The sequence below is a fragment of the Nyctereutes procyonoides genome, unplaced genomic scaffold (genome assembly GCF_905146905.1).
Source record: "Nyctereutes procyonoides isolate TBG_1078 unplaced genomic scaffold, NYPRO_anot_genome, whole genome shotgun sequence".
Taxonomy (NCBI): domain Eukaryota; kingdom Metazoa; phylum Chordata; class Mammalia; order Carnivora; family Canidae; genus Nyctereutes; species Nyctereutes procyonoides.
In genome coordinates this window covers 89,499,875-89,514,916 of record NW_026575125.1, presented here as the reverse complement: position 1 = coordinate 89,514,916, position 15,042 = coordinate 89,499,875, and the positions used below count along the sequence as shown (strand labels likewise).

At 43.3% G+C, this 15,042-nt stretch overlaps 1 non-coding gene across 1 annotated transcript; it reads right to left on the bottom strand.

Annotated features, from left to right (window-relative positions):
• Window positions 1–10,274: 10,274 nt before the first annotated feature.
• On the bottom strand, window positions 10,275–10,378 carry LOC129518957 (U6 spliceosomal RNA). The gene has a single exon (XR_008666292.1). It is a non-coding gene; the product is annotated as a U6 spliceosomal RNA (small nuclear RNA).
• Between the last annotated feature and the right edge of the window lie 4,664 nt (window positions 10,379–15,042).

Genomic DNA, 15,042 nt, shown 5'->3' with positions numbered 1-15,042 from the left:
TCTCTCACTTCCCCAGCTCACAGAGGAGATGGTACTCAAAGGATTATGCAGAGAAGTGCCCTTTTTCCTTTATTTACCTTCCCATTTCCAGGGCATTAGAAATTGACACATAATGGAGTAATAACCACAGTGCTGGAGATTTAGTGAGTGCTTACTATCGGCCAGGCCATGTGTGTTCTCATGGAAGCTTCCCAACCACCTTATGAGGTGAAGATGATATTTCTCATCTCAAAGGTGAGGAAACAAGCAGTCCTTGCTAAAGAGATCACCGGGGATCTTCTGGTCAGTGGCAGAGCAGGGATTTAAAGCTGGGCAGTCCAGTGTCCAGACCAGACCCTCTGTGCCTTATGTGACTCCAGATGGCTTTTTTGTAGTTCAAATTATAAATGGTGGAGGTAAGAGTTGAACCCAGACAGTTCAACTCAGGAGCCCGAGCTTCCAGTATATTTTCTTTAAATTAAATTAAAAATTTTTAAAAGTAAGCTCTATGCCCAACATGGAGCTCAAACTCATGGGCCCAAGATCAAGAGTAGCAAGCTCTGCTCACTGAACCAGCCAGGTGCCCCCGGAGCTCCCAGTGTCTTAAGGTCCCAGAAAGGGCAGCTACTTACCAGCAGAAACTGGCTTGGGAGTTCCTCCTGCTTGGCATTGCTTCAAATGACCAGATGATGCCCCTCCTTCTCGTGGTTCTGTCAGCATAAGGGAGGCAATCTAAGGGCCTATCCTCCTCTAGTCCAAGAAAACCCTTAAGGGGGTATTCTCATCATGGATTTACTCCAAAAACTATCTAGATTTACAGCACATGAGACACTGTTGGGGTTTTGTGGTTTTGTTTTTGCATTTCTTCCTGTGGCTCAAGCAGAGGACCTGGAATCATATTGGGGGTTAAACCTGCCCTTTCTCTGGGAGAGACCACTTCACTGAGCCCTCTTAGTCATATATGTGTTAATCACCCACCTGGCAGTGCCTATGGGGGAAGCCTTCAATGCTGGGGAAAGATGGAAATGCACATGCTTCGGGTTGATATTTTATGTATTCTATTTAGTGATGCTAAAGTTGTCTTTCACTGCATTTTGCTTCAGCTGGCTGGAACTAAGGATAAGGTGAAAAGAACATAGTCTTTGGCCAAGGCAGAGGGATCCGGAGACCACAGTCAAAAGATGCTGACCATTGACTTGGGGGTGATTTGATCAGCCTACAGAAGAGTGGGGCTGGATATGCCCTGCTCTACCTTTCACTCTCTGCCTGCTAAATGGGGTGAAATAAGATGAGTGCTGGAGGTAGTGGCTTGCTCCAAAATTTCCTAAATCATGTCTTTGGACAACATTTTGCAACATTGAATCCCAAGGGTGTAGGGTACAGGGTGGGGTGTTGGGTTCAGTTGAGACCAGCTGGGTCTAGTAAGGAATGGTGAAAGTCGAAGAGAAACTAGATGTGAAGGTGGCAGGGCTCATAATCTCTGGGAATGTGATTGGGCCCAGGGAGTGGCCCTAAATCTGTAATAGAGTCAGGTGAGCAGACACTGTAGGAGGAGAGCAAGATAAGATCATTGGCAAATGTAGATGTCCCATGGGCCTTCTTGGGGGAACTCAGAATGCTTCTAGTCAGTGATGAAGCTCTTTTTTTACTGTTGAATATCTGTAAGCCTGCTGTGTACAGTTGTGCAGATTGTTCACTGTACAAAGGGAATCTGACCAAGAAGACCTATGGGGACTGAAATTCAGCCTTCACTATACTCACCAAGTCATGCACTCTGGGCCAGAGATGTCTGTCTGGAGAAGTGCCCTTTTTCAAATTTTCTCAAGGGTACCATGTGGCCTATGGGAAGCCAGGACTCACATTCAGCATAGTGTGTGGTGCATAGTAGGTCACTGACATTTGTTGACTGAAGGCAAAGGGTTGTGAAGCAGCTTGGTATGAGGCACAATGTCGGGATTACTGTGAAAAGGAGGTATTCTAGGAGATGGGCACATAGTGTCATAAGTGAATTTAGCTTTTGGGATGTGTGTGGCTCAGTCATCTTGTTGGTAGAAGGTATGTGGTAACCAGAAGCCTCCTCCAAAATCTGGCTTATGTGTTCTTTCTGGCTGTTGTCCAGTTAGCTTGTGGTGGGCAGTGAGTGGACAGGTGGATTTGGACCTGCTGTGTTAGAGGAGTGCTCTCTAGAACCTTCACACAAATCGAGGTCCCCAGTCAGATAAGACAAGGTTGGGGGATCCCTGGGTGGCGCAGTGGTTTGGCGCCTGCCTTTGGCCCGGGGCGCGATCCTGGAGACCGGGGATCGAATCCCACGTCGGGCTCCCGGTGCATGGAGCCTGCTTCTCTCTCTGCCTGTGTCTCCGCCTCTCTCTCTCTCTCTCTCTCTGTGACTATCATAAATAAATAAAAAAAAATTAAAAAAAAAAAGACAAGGTTGGGCTATCTGTGGAGGTGGAGAACATAAGGGAATGGTCTCCTGGGAATACTTGGTGAGTGAAGGTTGGTGGAGTAGCTCTATTGAGCTACTTTAGCCTTTTTCCTTGCTGTAGCCAAAAATATGCCTCTGTGTAGTACAGAATGTTGACCAGGTCACAGGCCACCAGGAGTCAAGGTGCTTCATGCTGTGTGTTTCAAGAGTATTGGTCACTAGCATCACAGCACCGGTGGGACCGGCATATAGACTTTGCTGTCTGGGATGAGTAGGTGGCTGTGCTGGTGTAGGAGGCCCCCATCTATTCCACGTCTCTGGAGACCTCACTGAGATGAGCTTGGCTGGACCTCTTCTCGGTGCTGCTGCACCTGGGTTCAGGAAACCTTGGGGGAAGAGAGTGCCGTGTGAGTTTCCCAGCAAGCCACTTTGGAGCAGGTCTTCCTTGTTCTGGGAACAATCACTTGAAAGGGCCCTTTAGTAAATGTAAGATTCGTGCCCTCATTGTTCTAGGGTGAGGGTGGAAGAGGACGTCTTGTGGTTTGACAAAGAGTGCCTCTCCCCAGATTCCTTGGTGTGTGGAGGTGGTTGCTGGGGAGGAGGAATGTAAATTAGCAGATGGGCCATGGAGTCTCTTGGGAGGGAAGGGGTCAAGATCTTATATCTTTTCTCATATAAAAATGTATTTATTTTGGGACACCTGGGTGGCTCAGTGGTTGAGTGTCTGCCTTTGGCTCAGGGTGTGATCCCAGGGTCTTGGGATTGAGTCTACATTGGGTTCCCTACAGGGAGCTTGCTTCTCCCTCTGCCTGTGTCTCTGCCTCTCTCTGTGTGTCTCTCATAAATAAGTAAATAAAATATTTAAAAGGTATTTATTTTAGTTCACATTTCACATTTCAGAGTGATCACTCAAGGGCGTATATTTATCATGTTTTATAATCTTCATTGCATTTAATACATTTCGTACATGTCTTTTTTCAGGAGAGTTGTTTATTTGCTTACCCCCCACCCCCCGCCAGTGTGAGTTCCTTGAGGATAGGAAGTTCTCCGGAAGGAAATAACTCCCAACACCAGTTGTTTAGTCATGCCACATTTTAGATTGTTTCATATGTGGATCATGAGTTTTATGAGGAAGTTTGTTTTTCTTAGAATTTCTGATTTTCTTTCTTTCTTTCTTTCTTTCTTTCTTTCTTTCTTTCTTTCTTTCTTTCGTTTTGTTGCTAAAAGATGTGCCTTTGTCCTTATGTTGCTGGTCTTTTCCAGCTGTTTAAATAGATGACTTGTTACATGCTCTGACATGTAAGCCTCCCTCCTATATCCCCATGCTTCGAATAATGCTTGGTACAGTAGTAGATGTTCTGTAAGTATCTGTTGAATGAATGAATGAATGAATGAACGAATGGAAAAACCGTAAAGGAGGTTATAAATTTAAAAGTACAAGGGTTTTTCCTGCTTCTACCCCTGTCCTACCCATTAGAGTAACTTTTGATACTTGTGAGCCTCTTTTGATCATTTCTGATTTCTTTTTGTTCTTCTATTGCTTATTTCTGTAATTCCAAATGAGGGGCTTTTGCTGCAAAATCTTGATTTATATCCCTTAAGCAGCATCAACTCTGCACACGTCTGTTGAGGAATTTAGATCCCCCTTTCCTCTTGAGCTTCTCAGTTTTTTTTAAATTTTTATTTATTTATGATAGTCACAGATAGAGAGAGCGGCAGAGACACAGGCAGAGAGAGAAGCAGGCTCCATGCACCGGGAGCCCGAAGTGGGATTCGATCCCGGGTCTCCAGGATCGCGCCCTGGGCCAAAGGCAGGCGCCAAACCGCTGCGCCACCCAGGGATCCCGAGCTTCTCAGTTGTTTACCTTCAAGTCTGCATAATGTACTTACATTTCCATTTATACTTATCTATTAAGGCTCTACTCTGTAAATGAGAAAATTACTTTCAACCTCTGTCAGTTTTTTTGATTAGTTTCATATTGTCAAAGTTTAAACAGCCTTTTTAAAAACAATTTTATTTATTTATTTGACACAGAACAAGCAGGGGGAGCAGCAGAGGGAGAGGGAGAAGCAGCTCCCTGCTGAGCAGGAAGCCCGATGTGGGGCTTATGGGGCTCAATCCCAGGACTCCAGGATCATGACCTGAGCCAAAGGCAGACACATAACTGACTGAGCCCCGCAGGTGCCCCCAAATTGTCAACGTTTAAATTGTGTTCGTATTTACTTTCTCTTCTGTAACTGTGTATGTCTTGTGTGCTTTGTCTGTAGGTTGATTCACATCATTTTGTCAAGGCTAGTCATTGCAGAATCAGTGTGTGGTTTGATCACTGGGGGAGATGGAATCCTTTTTTTTTTTTTTTTTTTTTTTTTAGGAGATGGAATCCTATACCCTTATTCCTGAGCCACTCAATGGAGAATAGCAAGGACTTCCAGTTCAAATGGTTTCTCTTTTCCTACACTCTATCAGTTGCTTAGTCATGCCACATTTTTGGTAGTTTTATGTGTGGATTGTGACTTTTTGAGGTTTGCTTTTCTTAGAGTTTCTAATGACCCTTCTTTCTGTTGTTGCTGCCAAAGATGTCTTTGTCATCATATGACTGATTTCTTCCCATTATTTGTTTTTTTTTAAAAGATTTTATTTATTTATTCATAAGAGACACATAGAGAGAGGCAGAGACATAGACAGAGGGAGAATCAGGCTCCCTGCGGGGAGCCTGATATGGGACCCGATCCCCGGACCCTGGGATCATGCCCTTGGGCGGAAGGCAGACTCTCAACCACTGAGCCACCCAGGCGTCCCCCACTTCCCATTATTTGAATACACAGCTTATCAAATGCACTGATTCTAAGCCTCCCTCCTGCGTGGCTGCCATTTTAGGATCTTTTCTCATCGCGTTCCTGGGTTAGTGTCTTTGCTTCTTAGAGCCCAGGCCTTCGTTTTTTGTGGATCTCTTTTTTTGATTGCTGGAGCACATCCTCAAGTAATTAGTTTTTCCAGAGAAGAGAACTGGGAAGTAAAGTTTCTGAAGAATTTCATGCCTAAAAAACTCTATTTTTGTTCTTATATTTAACTAATATAGAATTATAAGTTCAAAGGGATTTTCCCTCAAACTTTACAGATATTGGGGTGGGGGTGAATGGGTGACAGGCACTGAGGGGGGCACTTGACAGGATGAGCACTGGGTGTTATTCTGTATGTTGGCAAATTGAACACCAATAAAAAATAAATTTATTATAAAAAAACTTTACAGATATTGTTCTAGTGGGTTTTTGTTTTTGTTTTTGTTTTTTTTTTTTGCATCTAAATGTTGCCAAGGAGGACTCTTATTTCTTTGTAGACTTTTTTTTCCCTCTAGAAGCTTTTTTTTTTAAAAAGATTTTATTTATCTATTCATGAAAGACACAGAGGAGAGAGAGAGGCAGAGACATAGGCAGAGAAAGAAGCAGGCTCTATGCAGGGAGTGCAACGTGGGACTCGATCCTGGGACTCCAGGACCATGCCCTGGGCCAAAGGCAGGCGCCAAACCGCTGAGCCACCCAGGGATTCCCTCCCTCTAGAAGCTTTAAGGACCTTCTCTTTACTCTCAGTATCTTTAGACTTCACAAGGATATATTATTAGAAGCAAGTCGTCTTTTCTTTCATTGTACTTGCCACTCAGTGTTTTTTTTTTTTTCAAACTAAAATCTTTCTTCTGGTTATAAGAAAATTTCTTCTTTTTCATTACTTCTTCCCTGTTATTGTTTTTCTTCCATTTAGTGGATGTTGACTCTCCTGGACTGATACTTTATATATTTTTAAACTTTTCTCCCAGTTTCCCTAGAGAGGTGGTGAGGGTTCTATGAGGTTTTTTTCATAAAGGCCTTCCAACACTGCCTGGCCTGCAGTACACACTCAATAATGGGTAGCTCTCATTACTGTTATTTGCTTATTTATTTTGATGGTCCTATCTTGGGAGGATGGTCCTAGGTGGGTCCTAGGTAAATACGGCAATAGTATATCTCCTAAGTGTTCCTGACCTTGCAGTTATATCAGAGGTACTCTTAGAACCATTGCTTTCTGGTGACCCTTTCTGTAGGGCAAGCTAATCAACACTAGGGAGCCCAGGGATGCTGTTCCCTGATGGTGACCTCCTTTTTTTTTTTTTTTTGATGGTGACCTCTTGAAGAGGAATTCAGAAACAACCATGTCAATATTACACAAATGGGGGTGCCTGGCTGGCTCAGTAGAGCTTGTGACTCTTGATCTCTGGGTTGTGAGTTTGAGCCCCATGTTGGGCATAGAGTTACTTAAAAAAAATACTACACTGATGCAGTGGGGTAAATGTAGACAGTACTCCAAATAAAAGGCAGAAGTTGCCAGACTGACACAAACAAAAAGGACTGCCTAAAAGAAACCCAGTTACTTATGTTAAAGTAAAATGTTGGAAAAAATATGTACTATACAAACACTAATGATAAGAAATGTATATTATTTTATTATTTTAAAGATTTTATTTAGTTATTCATGAGAGACACACAGAGGCAGAGGAAGGAGCAGGCTCCCTGCTGGGAGCGTGATGTGGGACTCCATCCCAGGACCCCGGAATCACACACCACCTGAGCCACCCAGGAGCCCCAATGTATATTACTTTAGATACATACTATATCCTATTTTAGATATATACTATATGCATATTTCTATATAGTATTTATTTTATATATAACATGATAATATATAATATATGATATGTATAACATCGAATAAAGTAGGTTTAATACGAGGAATATTGCCAGAGATACAGAGAGATATTTTGTAAAGATGGAAGGGTCAGTGCATAAGAAGGCATAATTCTAAGTGTGCATGTACCTTAATAACAGAGCTGCAAAATATGTAAAGCAAAAACTGGTAGGATTTAAAGGAGAAATAGACAAATCCACACTTATATTTGGAGACTTTCACACTCCTTCCTCAGTAATCAGTAGAGGAAGTAGATAATCATTAAGACACCATCAATCAACTTGTCCTAATGGATATTGATAGCTCTCTTCCCTAGCAACAGCAGAATACATATTGTTTTTGAGTGTGGAGCAGTGACCATGAGAAACCATATGCTGAGCCATCAAGAAATTGAAAGGAATGAAAATAACCCAGGGTATGTTCACTGACCATTAAGGAATTGGATTGGCAATCAATAATTAGAAAGCTATCAGGGAAACCCCCTAAATGTGGGGAAATTGAACAAATGCAGGGATACCTGGGAACTTTTGAATGACTTCACTGGAAGCCTGTTACTACTAAGGTATAGTTTCTCTTCCTCCTTCCTCTCCCCCGCACACGCATCACTGTGTTTGCATCCATTCCTTTCTGTGAGGTCATTTGCTTTGTCACCATGAGAGAAGAAAAGAGGTTTTGGTAGTGAGGAGAGGTAGAGAAAGATAGGAGAAGCCCTAAGAGTATACTAATGGCCTCAGGTCCTTTTCTAGACCTGGAACTTCTGTGGTGAAGCAAATGAGAACCATGAGTTGCTGGACCTGTCTCAGGGAGACTTCGAGAGGCTGAACAAAAGCAGACCCATTTCAAAACCCAGGTGACAGAATATGGCACAGAACTGGGGAGGACACCCTTGTAATCCAGAACCATTTGGGCATCCCAAGGATGGCAAGCTTCCAGAGGGGCTCCAGAAAGCACATTAGCATGGGCAGTGGTATTTCATTAGAGACCCTAAGTAATCAGATTTCTGTAAGTGACTTTGCAAGCAGAAGATGTGGTTAAATGGAAGCTGGAACAGTGTAAGAAAATAGGGTGGGGGGACCCCCGGGTGGCTCAGCGGTTGAACGTCTGCCTTCGGCTCAGGGTGTGATCCTGGAGTCCCGGGATCAAGTCCCACATCGGGCTCCCTGCATGGAGCCTGCTTCTCCCTCTGCCTGTGTCTCTGCCTCTCTCTCTCTCTCTCTCTCTCTCTCTCTCTCTCTGTGTGTGTGTGTCTCATGAATAAATAAAATCTTAAAAAAAAGAAAATAGGGTGGGCCCCCCAGAAATAAATGGTATGGGAGGCACTTTAAAGTGATATGTGGTCTTACTATTATATAGATACTTCACTAAGAAACATATATAACTGGGAACAACAGGTGGAATAGTCTTCTTTTCTTTTTTTAGAAAGCATCTCTCAACTAACATCTTTTTTTAAATTTAAATTCAATGAATTAACATATACTGTATTATTTTTTTTAATTTTTATTTATTTATGATAGTCACAGAGAGAGAAAGAGAGAGAGGCAGAGACATAGGCAGAGGAAGAAGCAGGCTCCATGCACCGGGAGCCCGACGTGGGATTCGATCCCGGGTCTCCAGGATCGCGCCCTGGGCCAAAGGCAGGTGCCAAACCGCTGCGCCACCCAGAGATCCCCATATACTGTATTATTAATTTCAGCAGTAGAGTTCAGTGACTCATCAGTTGCACATCACACCCAGTGCTCATTACATCATGTGCCCTCCTTAATGCCCATCATCCTGTTACCCCATCCCCCATCCCCTCCCCTCCAGCAACCCTGTTTGTTTCCTATGATTGAGTCTCTTACAGTTTGTCTCCCTCTCTGATTTTGTCTTGTTTTATTTTTTCCTCTCTTCCCCTATGCTCCTCTGTTTATTTTCTTAAATTCTACATGAGTGAAATCATATGATAATTGTCTTTCTTTGATTTATTTCACTTAGCATAATTACACTCTAGTTTCATTCACATCATTGCAAATAGCAAGATTTCTTTTTTCTGATGGCTGAGTAATATTCCACTGTGTGTGTGTGTATATATACATATACATATACATAGCCTCTTCTTTATCCATTCATTTGTCAATGGACATCTGGGCTCTTTCCATAGTTTGGCTATTGTGGACATTGCTGCTATAAACACTGGGATGCAGGTGTCCCTTCAGATCACTACACTTGTATCTTTGGGTTAAATGCCTAGTAGTGCATTTGCTGGATCATAGGGTAGCTCCATTTTCAACTTTTGGAGGAAACTCCACACTGTTTTCCAGAGTGGCTGCACCAGCTTGCACCCCCCACCAACAGTGTAAGAGGGTAGAATAGTCCCCTTTTCTGGAATAAATAACAAGATCTTCCAGGGGCCAGTCTTAGGGACTCTTGATAATCTAGGGTAGCTTGAGGGTTTATGCAGAAAGAGAAATATAGCAACTTCTTCTGATTGGTCTGTTGCCTGGACTCCAACAGATTTTTCTATACAGAGAATTATTGTGCCTTGTAGATTCATGATGAAGAAACATCCTTTACATTCAGTTCTTAGCAGGTTAAATTTGGAGAGGAACATGTAAAGCCAATGATAAATGTAGGAGGCTGGTATAGACCTGCATAAACAGTGTTGAGAAGACTTAACACCACAGAGTAAGGGCAACAGAAAGAGCTTTTTATAGGGACACCTGGGTGGCTTAGCAGTTTAGCATCTGCCTTCAGCTCAGGGCCTGATCCCGGGGCCCAGGGATTGAGTCCTGCAACGAGCTCCCCGCAGGGAGCCTGCTTCTTCCTCTGCCTATGTCTCTGCCTCTCTCTGTGTGTCTCTCATAAAGTCTTTTATTTTTTATTAAAAAAAGAGATTTTTATAAGTTATGTCAAGAGCAAGAAGAAAATCTTTCGAGAAAAACATACAATTGACCATGACATAGTGATGAATGATAAAGAGAGACCAGAGCTCCTCTGTCCTCACTTTGTTTTTTTTTGTTGTTGTTGTTTTATTTTTTCTGTCTTCACTTTGTACCTGTATTCTCTGTCAAGGGGAAATTTTCATACTAAAAAGTCTAGCCCGGTGCTCTTCAAACTTTACCATGCATGTGTGTCACCTCAGGATTTTGTTAAAAACGAGATTCTTTTAAAAAAAATATGGAATGTTTCATGAATTTGCGTGTCATCCTTGTGGCAGGCCATGCTAATCTCCCTGTCACTCCCAATTTCAGTGTCTGTGCTGCCAAAGTGAGCACTTAAAACGGAGATTCTGATTTGGTAAGTCTGAGTGGGGCCCAAGAATTTACATTTCTAACAAGTTCCCAGGTGATGCTGATGCAGCTGGTCCTCCAATCACACTTTGAAGAGTAACAGTCTAGACCAAACAGTGCTGAAGAAAGAAAAGCCCAGGATGGATAAATCATCAACTTGGTTTTTAAGAGCGTCTCATTGCTGGGGTGCCTGGGTGGCTCAGCCATTTAAACATCTGATGGTCATGGGCTCAGGGCACTGGGCTCCTTGTTCAGCGGGGAGTCTGCTTGTTTCTTTCCCTCTGCCCCTCGTCCCACTTGCATGCTTGCTTTCTCTTAAATAAATAAATAAAATCTTTTTTTAAGTATTTCATTGCTTTAACCAGGTTCTTCAAGTGTTTGATCCAGACACTGGGAGTGCCTGAGAATGAGACCTTTAAACCACTGTCGGGAATCCTTTGGTTTTCATCAATGTGGAGAGGAGGAGACATGCTAGAAGCCTGAGGAGAGGCAAATGCAGATCATGGGTTTCAAAACAGGAAAGAAATGCAAGTGGAAGGAGACAGATCAGGGAGCTTGATGTTGATTCCAGGAGACAATCTAAAATGGATTATTTTTAAAGCATGGTTTCTGTTCAGTGGACCCAGGATGATTTCCCTGAGAACAAATCCTGTCAGACTACTTTCATTATCTTTGAGAGGTTTACTAGAATGATAGGTCAGGGCAGCTGCCGTAGATAGAGAACACGTGAAATCTGGCACAACACTAGCTGAGGCCTTTCAAGATCTTATTTGTGCAAAGCAGCACAATTGTGACTGGCCAGTGAGGGGGATTAGTAACTGGTTGATCCAGTCTGCCCAGAGAGCCCTGATTAATGATTAATAGCTCCCAAAATATAATGTCCAGGGCTACTATAAGGCTTCATCCTCGGCCTGGTCTGCTGCAGCAATTTTATCACTGGCTTAGACCCATGGTTCTCATAAATTAGGGCACATCAGGATCTCTTGGGGACAAAGGATGCTTGTGAAAATATAGGTTCCAAGTCTCCAATCCTGGTCTCTGATTCAGCAGGTCTGAATGTATTTTTTATTAAGCATTTCAAGGTGACCCTGAGGAGGGTGTTCTGTGGAGCTTAGTTTGAAAAAAAAAACCCACGATGAATAAGAATGAACATAAGAAGCACAAAACACTCTTTTACAAATGTGTATTTGGAGTTTCCCAACTGAGTGACTCGTAGTAAAGCCAAGGCTAGTATTTCCTTAGAGAGCCATCCTCAAGCCCTGAGGCTGCCCATTTTCATGATTCTGAAGGGGGCTGAGAGTGGGGAAGTATTTTTACCTTCGGTCTATATTGTTTTCATTAATTATTATTTTTTAAAAGATTTTATTTATTCATGAGAGACACAGAGAGGCAGAGACATAGGCAGAGGGAGAAGCAGACTATGTGAGACTTGATCCCAGGACCCCAGGATCATGACCTGAGCCAAAGGCAGACACTCAACCACTGAGCCATCCAGGCATCCCTATTAATTATTATTTTTTTAAACTATTTCTTTTTTTTTAATTTTTGTTTATGATAGTCACAGAGAGAGAGAGAGAGAGAGGCAGAGACACAGGCAGAGGAAGAAGCAGGCTCCATGCACCGGGAGCCCGATGTGGGATTCGATCCTGGGTCTCCAGGATCGCGCCCTGGGCCAAAGGCAGGCGCCAAACCACTGCTGCCACCCAGGGATCCCCTAATTATTTTTTTAAAAGATTTTATTTATGTATTTATTTGAGAGAGAGCATGAGTGGGGGAGGAGGGGCAGAGGGAGAGGAAGGGGGAGACTTTAAAAGGAAGTTTAGGACTTCTGCTGTCTAGAAGATGGAACTTTCTGCTATTTCTCTGATGAAGTACAACTGATATCCCTTGACATTGTATATAAAACAAACATACAGGGATGCCTGGCTGGCTCAGTCATTAGAGCGTGTGACTCTTGATCTCTGAGTCTTGGGTTCAAGCCCCACGCCTGGGTGTAGAGATTACTTAAACAAACAAAGCATATAGAGGCTCTGAATGGTGGAGAGAAAAGGTATATTGTTTAGGGATCTTAGGATGCAAGGAACAATACAGTGGTGAGTTCCCTGGGTTTCTTTTGGCCTCGTGTACCGTATGCTTGGAGCTGTAGAAGGTGGCCACCCAGAAGTGCGGAGGCCCACAACCTGGAACTGCCAGCGAATGCAGACCAAAAAGAGGCCCAAGAAAAGTTTGCTCTCTTTAGCCAAAGACCAGAAAAGAAACAGCCACGAGTGACAGAAAACATTTAGACAATAACTGCTTTTCTCCAGCCATGCACTACAGAAAAGTCGTGGCACCATCCCCACTTATGCCAGCAAAGGCCAAGGGAGGAGCCTAGATATCTGCCCTCGCAAGGTTGTAATGAGGCACCCCAGACCTCCTGGCATGGTGGTGGGAGAGGAGCCTTGGAGGAGAGTGAAGACATTTAGCACTGCCCCTCAGTAATGGGGCCACCTCCCCTCAAGGTGTCACTAGAACCCATGTGGAGACCGTCACCCACACTTCCCAGCCAGAGACGTGTCAGTAGAGCCAGAGTGAGGAGCTGGAACTCCCAGCACCAAGCAGCTGCCCCTCCTGGGTGGGAAAGGAGACCCAGGGGGTAACCTGGACTTTCACTGCCACTCTGCAGTAACATGGCGCCATCTCCTCTTTCCTCTGACAGAAGTGTCACAGGAGGCCAGATGAAACAGAAGGTTTAAATAGGATACAAAGTCTTACAACATAGCACCCAGAGTGTTGAGGTTTCAACCAAAAGTCACTCATCATACCAAGTGGCTTTCAAACTGATTGAAAAAGACAAAAAGATGCGGTAGTAGTGTCCCTGGGCTGCCATAACATGCTATTACAAATGGAGCGGCTTAAAAACAACAGAAGTTTGTTGTCTCATAGTTCTGGAGCCTAGAAGTCTGAAATCAAGAACCAAGGTGTTGACAGGGCCACACATCCTCTGAAACCCCTAGGGGAGGGATCCCTGGGTGGCGCAGCGGTTTGGCGCCTGCCTTTGGCCCCGGGCCACTATCCTGGAGACCCGGGATCGAATCCCACATCGGGCTCCCGGTGCTTGGAGCCTGCTTCTCCCTCTGCCTGTGTCTCTGCCTCTCTCTCTCTCTCTGTGGGTATCATAAATAAATAAAAATTAAAAAATATTAAAAAAAAGAATAATGAAACCCCTAGGGGAGAATCCTTCCTGGCCTCTCTCTAGCTTCTGGTGTGGCTATCAGTTCCTTGGCTCACAGTGGGATCACTCCAATCTCTTTCTCTGTTATCACATAGCATTATCCGTGTCCGCATCCAAATCTACCTCCTATAAGGATATCAGTCATATTTCATTAGGATCCATCCATCCTAATGACCTCATCTGAATGAAATTACATTTACAAAGACCCTATTTCCAAATAAGGACACATTTACAGGTAATAGGGGATGAAGGCATCAACACATCTTTGTGTTTTGAGGATACAGTTCAATAACAGTTGCCAACATAAGATGGCAGAAATGTAAGAATTCTCTGACAAATATTTTAAAGTCGCTGTAATAAAAATGCTTCAGCAAGCAGTTATGAACACACTTGAAACAAATAAGAGTTTATATAAAATAGAAACAAATGAGAATTCGAGAATATAAAGAAGCACAAAATGGGAATTTTATTTTTTATAATAAATTTTTTATTGGTGTTCAATTTACCAACATACAGAATAACACCCAGTGCTCATCCCGTCAAGTGCCCCCCCTCAGTGCCCGTCACCCATTCACCCCCACCCCCCCGCCCTCCTCCCCTTCCATCACCCCTAGTTCGTTTCCCAGAGTTAGGAGTCTTTATGTTCTGTCTCCCTTTCTGATATTTCCAAAATGGGAATTTTAAAACTGAAAAATACAATTGCCGAGATAGAAAATTTAGAGGATGAGCTCAACAGAAGGACAGAGGTAACAGAGGACAGAATCAATAAACTGGGAGATGACACAATAGAAATGACCCAATCTGAGCAACAGAGGGAGAAAATAAATCTTAAAGATTTATCTATCTATCTATTTATCTATCTATTTCAAAGAGCACGAGCAGAGAAGGGGCAGAGGGAGAGGAAGAGAGAGAGAATCCCAAGCAGATTCCCCGCCTGAGCATAGAGCCCAATATGGAGCTCAGTCTCACAACCCTGAGATCAAGACCTGAGCCAAAACCAAGAGTTGGACGCTCAACTGATTGAGCCACCTACGTGTCCCAGGAGAAAACAGATCTTTAAAAATGAACAGAGCCTTGAGTACCTGAACGATTATTACAAAAGATCTAACATATGTGTTTTTGGAGTCTTAGAAGGAGACTCTCAGGAGAAAAAAGGTAGGACTTGAGAAATAGGAGGGGCACCTGGCTGGCCCAATCAGTAGAGCACATGACTCTTGATCTTGGGGTTGTGAGTTCGAGCCCCATCCTTGGCAAAGAGCTTACTTAAAAAAAATTCAAAGAAATAATGACTAAAATTTTCCCAAATATGGCAAGAAACACAAAGCCACAGATTCGTGAAGCTGAGAAAGTCTCAAACAGGATATACTCAAAAAAATCCATACCAAAGCACATCATAATTAAACTTCTGAAAACTAAAGACAAAAAAAATCTTGAA